Source organism: Lepidothrix coronata, unplaced genomic scaffold, assembly GCF_001604755.1.
Source record: "Lepidothrix coronata isolate B3197 unplaced genomic scaffold, Lepidothrix_coronata-1.0 Scaffold75, whole genome shotgun sequence".
Classification (NCBI taxonomy): domain Eukaryota; kingdom Metazoa; phylum Chordata; class Aves; order Passeriformes; family Pipridae; genus Lepidothrix; species Lepidothrix coronata.
The window spans coordinates 6,402,744-6,410,292 of NW_016690255.1; positions in this window are offsets into that span (position 1 = coordinate 6,402,744).

A 7,549-nucleotide genomic window follows, 5' to 3' on the forward strand; every position below is an offset into this window, starting at 1 on the left:
CTTTCAGAGACAGCTGCTCCATCGCATTCTTGATCCAGACACAGGTCAGAGATATGCTGTGTCACACCCTGCTGCTTGCTGTCCTGCTTTGGAAGCTCATTTCACTACTGAACAGAATTGGGACAATTTTGCCCACCTCTAAAATCAAAATCTAACTGTCTTGGTAACTGCCAAATGGCATCTCTCTCAAAGAGTATCTCTGTGGATTTGCAAACATTTAAAGATTCAACAGTGTTTCTGCATAGTTATGTTTGTTTTTAATGACCTGCTTTTTAACTTCATTCCCTCAAAGCCCTATGATATAGATAAAGAGACAGGAAAAAAAATTACCAAGAACTGTTGTTTTATTGGAAACAGAGTCAGGAGTTCAAATTCAATGTGAAATGAATATACTTGGCTGTCAGCAGGTGGCTCTGTGTTAAAAGCGAGCTGTTTTTGATGTATGCACAAAACTGGAACAGTTTAAAACAATCTATTTTATTTTTTAAGCCAGCAGGAAGATGATAAAGGCCTGTAGGAACAATACTGGTCAAGTGGGGCAATTTTTCCTTATTTTTAGTATTCTACTTCACTCAAGGTATTGATTTACCTAAGGTAAACCTGAAGGGAGACTTTAAAGGAGCACAGAAGTAAATAATGTTCTGAAGATTTCCCTGAGTACCTTGCTTTTCAATACAGACTTGAAATGGCAGAGAGCTACTGCTCATCACATTACTGTCACACTGCATTGCAAAGAGTTGTCCATCTTTTGGTTACAGACTGGTGCTACCCAGCACACGTTCTTCAGTTTGCTTTTTTTAAGATTTAAAACAATGAAGATATGAAGATCAGCTTAGATCTCCAGACGTCCCAGGGAACAGTGGTTTATTGCTAACATCTGGTGCTGATCTTCTTTTTCCTTTGTGTTTTGGAAAAGATATTGTCAAAGGGTCCTGTAACAACCCCTCAGGAGAGATTGCAGAATCACAGAATTGCTGAGGCTGGAAGGCAGCTCTGGGGATTGCCTAGTTCAATGCACCTGCTCAAGGCAGAACCAACTAGAGCAGGTTGCTCAGGGCCATGATCAGTAGGGTTTTGGATATCTTTTTTGTATGGTTAAACAAAGTTCTTTTAATTGATTTTGTGCCCATTGCCCCTTGTTCTGTCACTGGACACCACTGAGAAGAGTCTGGCTCCATCTTCTATACTCCCTCCTGCCTGATATTTGTGTACTTGGATAAGATCCTCCTGAGCCTTCTCAGCTCAAGGCTACACAATCAGAGAGCTCTCTGAGCCTCTCCTCCTGTGCCAGATGCTCCAAGCCCTTAATCATCTTTGTGGTCCTTTGCTGGATTTGCTCTAGTATGTCCATCTCTCTATTGTACTGGGGAGCCCAGAACTGGACCCAGCAATTCAGAAGTGGCCCCACCAAGGCTAAGCAGAAGGAGAGGACCATGCTCTTTAACCTGTTGGCAACACTTCTCCCAGTGCAGCTCAGGGCACGGTAAGGCTCCTTTACAACAAGGACAAATTGCTGGCTCATGGTCAACTTATTGTTCACAAAGACCACCATGTCTTTTTTGCAACACCGCTTTCCAGCCTGTCAGCTCCTGAAGTATACAGTACTAATGCATGGGGCTGTTCCTCCTCAGATGTAGGACTTGGCATTTCTATTCACTGAACTTCATAAAGTTCCAGTTTTACCGTTTGTCCAACCTGTCAAGGTCCCTCTGGATGGGAGCACAACTATCTGATGTATCAACCACTCCTCCCAGTTTTATATCATCTACAAACTTGCTGAGGATGTACTCTGTCCCATCCTCTAGGTCGTTAATACAGAGCTTAATCAGTACTGGACACAGCACCAGCCCTTGAGATATTCCACTAGTGACTAGTTGTGGTGGTTTTACCTAGGCCTAATGCCAGATATCCACCAAAGCCATTCTACCACTCCCTTCTCAGCTGGACAGGGGAGAGAAAATATAATGAAAGGCTCACAGGTTGAGATATGCACTCACCAGTTACCATCATGGGCAAAACAGACTAGATTTGGGGAAATTAATTGAATTTATTACCAATCAAATCAGAGTATGATAATGAGAATTAAAATCAATCTCAAAAACACCTTCCCCTACACCTTTCTCCTTACCAGGATTAACTTTATTCTCGATTCTCTCCCTCCTCCCCACCAGTGGTGCAGGGGAATGGGGAATGGAGGCTGCAGTCAGATCTCCACATGTTGTTTCTGCCGTTCCTGTCTCCTCAGGGAGAGGACTCAGGGTCCCTCCACAAACTTTTCCAACATGAGTCCTTCCTATAGGCTACAGTTCTTCATGAACTTCTCCAGTGTGGGTCCCCTGTGGTATCACAAGTCCTGGCAGCAAACTGGCTCCAGTGTGGGCTCCTCTCCCCATGATCCACAGGTCCTGCCAGGAGCCTGCTCCAGCACAGGCTTCCCATGGGGTCACAGCTTCCTTCAGGCTGTTGGCTGCTCCAGCACGAGATCCTCCACAGGCTGCAGGTGGATCTCTTCTCCCCTGTGGACCTCCATGGGCTGCTCGGGCACAGCTGCCTCACCATGGTCTGCACCATGGGCTGCAGGGGAATCTCTGCTCTGGCACCTGGACCACCTCCTTCCCCTCCTCCCCCTCCTCCTTCACTGACCTTGGTGTCTGCACAGCTGTTTCTCTCTCCTCTCTTCTCTGGCTGCAACTACTTCTGTGCAGTAATTTTTTTCCCCTTCTTAAATCTGTTATCCCAGAGGTGTTACCACTGCCAGCCACTGCTGATGGGCTCGGCCTTGGCCAGTAGTGGGTCTGTCCTGGAGCTGGCTGGCATTGGCTCTGTCAGACATGGAAACTTCTGGCAGCTTCTTTCTGGCAGAGAAACCACCCCTGCAGCCCCTGTGCTTCCAAAACCTTGCCACACAAACCCAGTATACTGGTTTCTGCTGGACTTTGTGCCACTGATCACAACCCTCTGGGCCCAGCCATTCAGCCAATTTTCAACCCACTTTATTGTCCACTTACCTTGCCTGTACCATAGTTTGTCTATGACAATGTTATGGGAGACACTGTTGAAAGCCTAACTGAAGTCAAGTTAAACATCAGCTGCGCTCCCTTTTCACCAAGCCAGCCATTACACCATAGAAAGCTATCAGGTCAGTTAAGCGTGATTTCCCTTTCATAAATCCCTATTCCCAGTCATCTTCTTGTCCTTAATGTGATTTGAAATGGTTTCCAGGATTATTTGCTCTGTCGTCTTCCCACGGACTGGGGTGAGGCTGACTGGCCTGTTGTTCCCAGGGCCCTTCTTCTTGCCCTTCTTGAAGACAAGAGTGACATTGGCCTTCTTCCAGTGCTCAGGAACCTACCCAGATCACAACTACATTTAAAAGACAATCAAAAGTGGCATCACATAGACATCAGCCAGTTCCCACTGCACTTGTAGGTGCATCCCATCAGGTGCCATGGACTTGTAAGTGTCTGGTTCAAGAGGGAGAGCTTCAGATTTAAAGGAGCTCCCATGGGGAGAAGCCTCGTTATTGCCTTTTTCAGATCCTTCTTCAAAACAGGTCATACCAGCTCGCCTTGGATGTGGCCAGCTAAACTCCTGGGTGTGTACTCAGGGTCCTGGCTGAATTTGTGAGGCTGGCTATTAGGGTAAACTGTCTGATTTGCAGGAGTAAATGGGAAGTGAAATCCAAAGGAGCTATAACAATAATGAAAGTCTGGATTTTGCAATTCTGTCAGTGGGGAGAAGGAAGGAACTATGCACAGTTTCCAGGTTTTAACGCAATTCTACTCTTCTATGGCTATCTTGTAGTGTTTATCCCACCTGAGCATCCTTTTGGGGTGTGAAGTTTGACTATACTGCCTCCTGAGTGGATTTTCTACTTCTCAGTATCTTCTTCATGAACAGTAGAAGTGAGAAATAGTTTGATTAAAGCTTGTGTGCTCACAGAACTTGCTTAAACTGAGAGGTGTGTACAATGTGGAAGTTATTTACAGATAGAACAACACAGACTTTCTTTCTTTTACTATTATTATAATAATAATGATAATACATATTTGTACCTAAAAATGAAAGCTTCGCAATACTTGAGATTTCTTCTGATTTACACACTGGTCTGTTTATTTCTGTGAGCACTGATTTCTAGTATTCATTAAAAAAAAAAAACAACTCTTTAACTTGTACATAGTACAGTACAAAATGCTAGTTTTCAAAGGACAAAGAATAACATTGCAAAATATAAACAAGAATGTAACATGGACATTTTTGTATTTATAAATTATGCTTTCATGATGAAGTCTGTGTGATGGAGATGAGCCTAAATTCAACTGATACTTGAAATTGCACATGCTTACATGAGGAATTTATAAGGTCTTTTGTTTCTTGATAGGTTATCAGATGTAAAATCCATCTTTCCTTTGACTTTATAAAACATCTAAGAGTAATTCTTCTTATCTTTCAATATAATAATTGCAGAAGGATGTATTAGATAAAACTCTGGATAAAAAAATTTTATATTAATTATTAGAAGGTCTATATGAATTAGAAAGACTTTTATGTCTTGTTTGTTTCCAGATGTCCACTTAGGTTCAGATTTACTACAGACTAGCAAGTCAATGGGGGATAGCCTGGTGTAATTAAGTGGCCTTAATCTCTTTTGAAGTCAGGTTTCATCTCGTAAGACTAATTCTTCCTCACACTGCTGTTTTATGTATAGATGAAATAGTGCAGGGACAATATACATCTGAAAAAAACTCCTGTAAATTATGAGTGATTTTCTCCTAAACATTGGAAATTATATATTAAAAACTGGTGAGCCCTTGTATGTTGTGTATTTACATCTATGTTTGAAAAGTGAAGATAAAATACTAATATTCTATTAATATAGAATATTTTTTACAAATTGCTTTTACAAGTAGCAAATGATTACACTAGGTAGAAGGCAGGAGCAAACCAGCATTAAATTTCTAAGTTTCTACATGCATGTATAGTAATGACTATATTTTACAGTAAAAGAGTCATTAAAATATCTGTTGTCTGAAATGACCCTGAGGCAGGCTGACCACCTGAAATAACACTTTAAAATCAGGCAGTGTCTCCAGAAACCCCGGCTATGTGCCACCTGATGGACGTACGTGTTTGTATCACAGAAGACTCTTAGGTGTTATTTCAGTACAAAGACAATTGATAATTCTGCTGAATTATAGTCATGCTGTCCTCTGAACTTCACAACATCACTGAAATTGTGACCCCTTGCGCCAAAAGAGGTTTTGGGCCTCATTTTCTTAAATTTGGTTCAGTGGCATCATCTGGTTGTACTGCTTAACATGACCAACAATAAACAAGGCTTGGCAAGAGAGAATATCTGTGTTTCTCAAGAAAACAAAGAGACACTTACTGCAACGGACAAACAAAAGTGCTGGAATTCTGATTTTAGTTCCCTGTTATCTGACAGCCTGGCTGATACTGCTTGAATTCATTTCCAAATAGAATCAACATGTATTTCCACCATGAATATATCCAATTCATGGTCTTATAGGTGACCACTAATGTCACAGTATTTCAAAGGACTGCTGCATCACTGATACAGCAACAGTGCACTGTCATATGTAGGTTTGCTTTCTCAAATAGCTTTAAATTCAAATACCACCATTGCTTATTTTTAGCTAAAACCAAAGCACTGTCAAAGGACACAGACCTTTCACACTTAAAGAGGTTTCCAGCTTAATGTGATAAAGTTTATCCCTTCCCTACTGACCTCTTTAATACCCCACATAATCTTACTGTGCAAAGAATGTGTCTATGAGCCTTTTTACCTTAGGAAACATCTCTGAATAAATGTTTTTCTTTACACTGATTAACACTTTGATTGTGACAGGTGTCTGGAGATACAAACACTCAGACATTTTAAGGCAATTTTTGCGAGCCTTTGCATGAGTAATTTGTGGATAAAAAATTTATTCTGGACTCAATTTTAATCTATCTCATATATATATATATAAACATATATAAATAAAATATTATTGTTCTGCCATTAAATTAAGATTGAACTATAAGACTGTATGAAGAATATGAATAGTATTTTTTTCAAATAATGTTGGAACACATCCATCAGCACTGATTTTGACAGTATCTGCTAGGAGGAAGAAAACACTCTGATTTGGAGCTGATTAATGTTCCATGTTGCAAACCAGGCACTGCTGGGCCAGAGAAGGCTTTCCCTCCCTGTGATCAGATAGAAAATTCTGCCTTCAAGACAAGATTTTGTCTATTTGTTTTCTCCTGCAAACAGGTACAACTCCACTGATTTATCCAATTCATCCAGTGCTGGCAGGAAGACTCACACTCAATTTGGAATCTGTTTGTTGCAGTGAATTGGAAAGCAATAGTTTTAATGGCTACATTATAAAAATCTTGGATACTCACTAAAAAAAAAAGCTTTTAATAAAGTGGAAAGTCAGTAGCTAACTGAAGAAGCATAGTGTAGTAGGTTGTGATATTAAGGGAGCATACACTGGCAGTGTGCATAAGAAGGTGCAGAGGATGAATGTATAAATGCTGCATATTAGGGTATGCACTGAAGTATTCAGCGTGATTTAATGGATTTCAGCAATTGCACAAAAGCAACTGCAATTAAAAAGTCTTCTGATCATTGATCAATTCTCATACCACCTGTATGAAGTGGGTCTCTAGCTATGGTTGCACTGCAGGACATTGCTATTATGCAAGGACTTCACAGCAATACACAAGGGAAATAACACATGATTTTTTGTCATTGAAATAGTAACATTTAGTATGCTGAGATAAAGCATTCTTCTCCTCCATGCCGTGAAACACATACCTCCTATGATGAGAAAGGTCACACTTTGAGTCCATTTTACTCTAAAATTCACTGTATAAATATAATGGGATGAAAAGGAGAGAAGTACAAACCCACTGTTGTAATGCATTTTAAAATTAAAACTTCAGGAGCAGAACCCACAGAAATCCAGAGTTGGTGTCAACAGTCATTTCTCTTTTGAATAAAATTAGTTCTTCTGCTACTTGAACACAGCATGCATATTAAATGCAGTATCCTATAGTGCTATTGTCATGCCTGGTGCATGGATTAAAAGAAAATGGAAATTCCTCATTCTGCTCTTAGTGAATGATTTTTTTGCACTCCTTGGCTTTGGTGAAATGTTTTATGAAAGGCTTACCTTTAACATGCTGTAAAATGGAAACTGCTGTAGGGACCATAATTCTGACTTCTCTACATTTTCAGTCAGGCGATACACTACTGAAGCAGAGCACATTTTTGTACACAGTTTCCCTACTAGCATAAAGGAAAAAAAAAATTTAAACAGGCTTGGCAGCTCTAGGAAGTTACCAGGAAAAAGGTGTGGTCTGTGTTAATTTGATATAATGGCTTAAGTCTTATTTCATTATTCAAAGATCCCTTGCACACCTCCTGTACAGACATTAAACAGATCCAGTCTTGCTGAGGGAACAGCATAGCTCTAATACCGATAGCAGAATGGCTACTGGTAAGTGATATTTTATTCCTTTAATTGAAGCC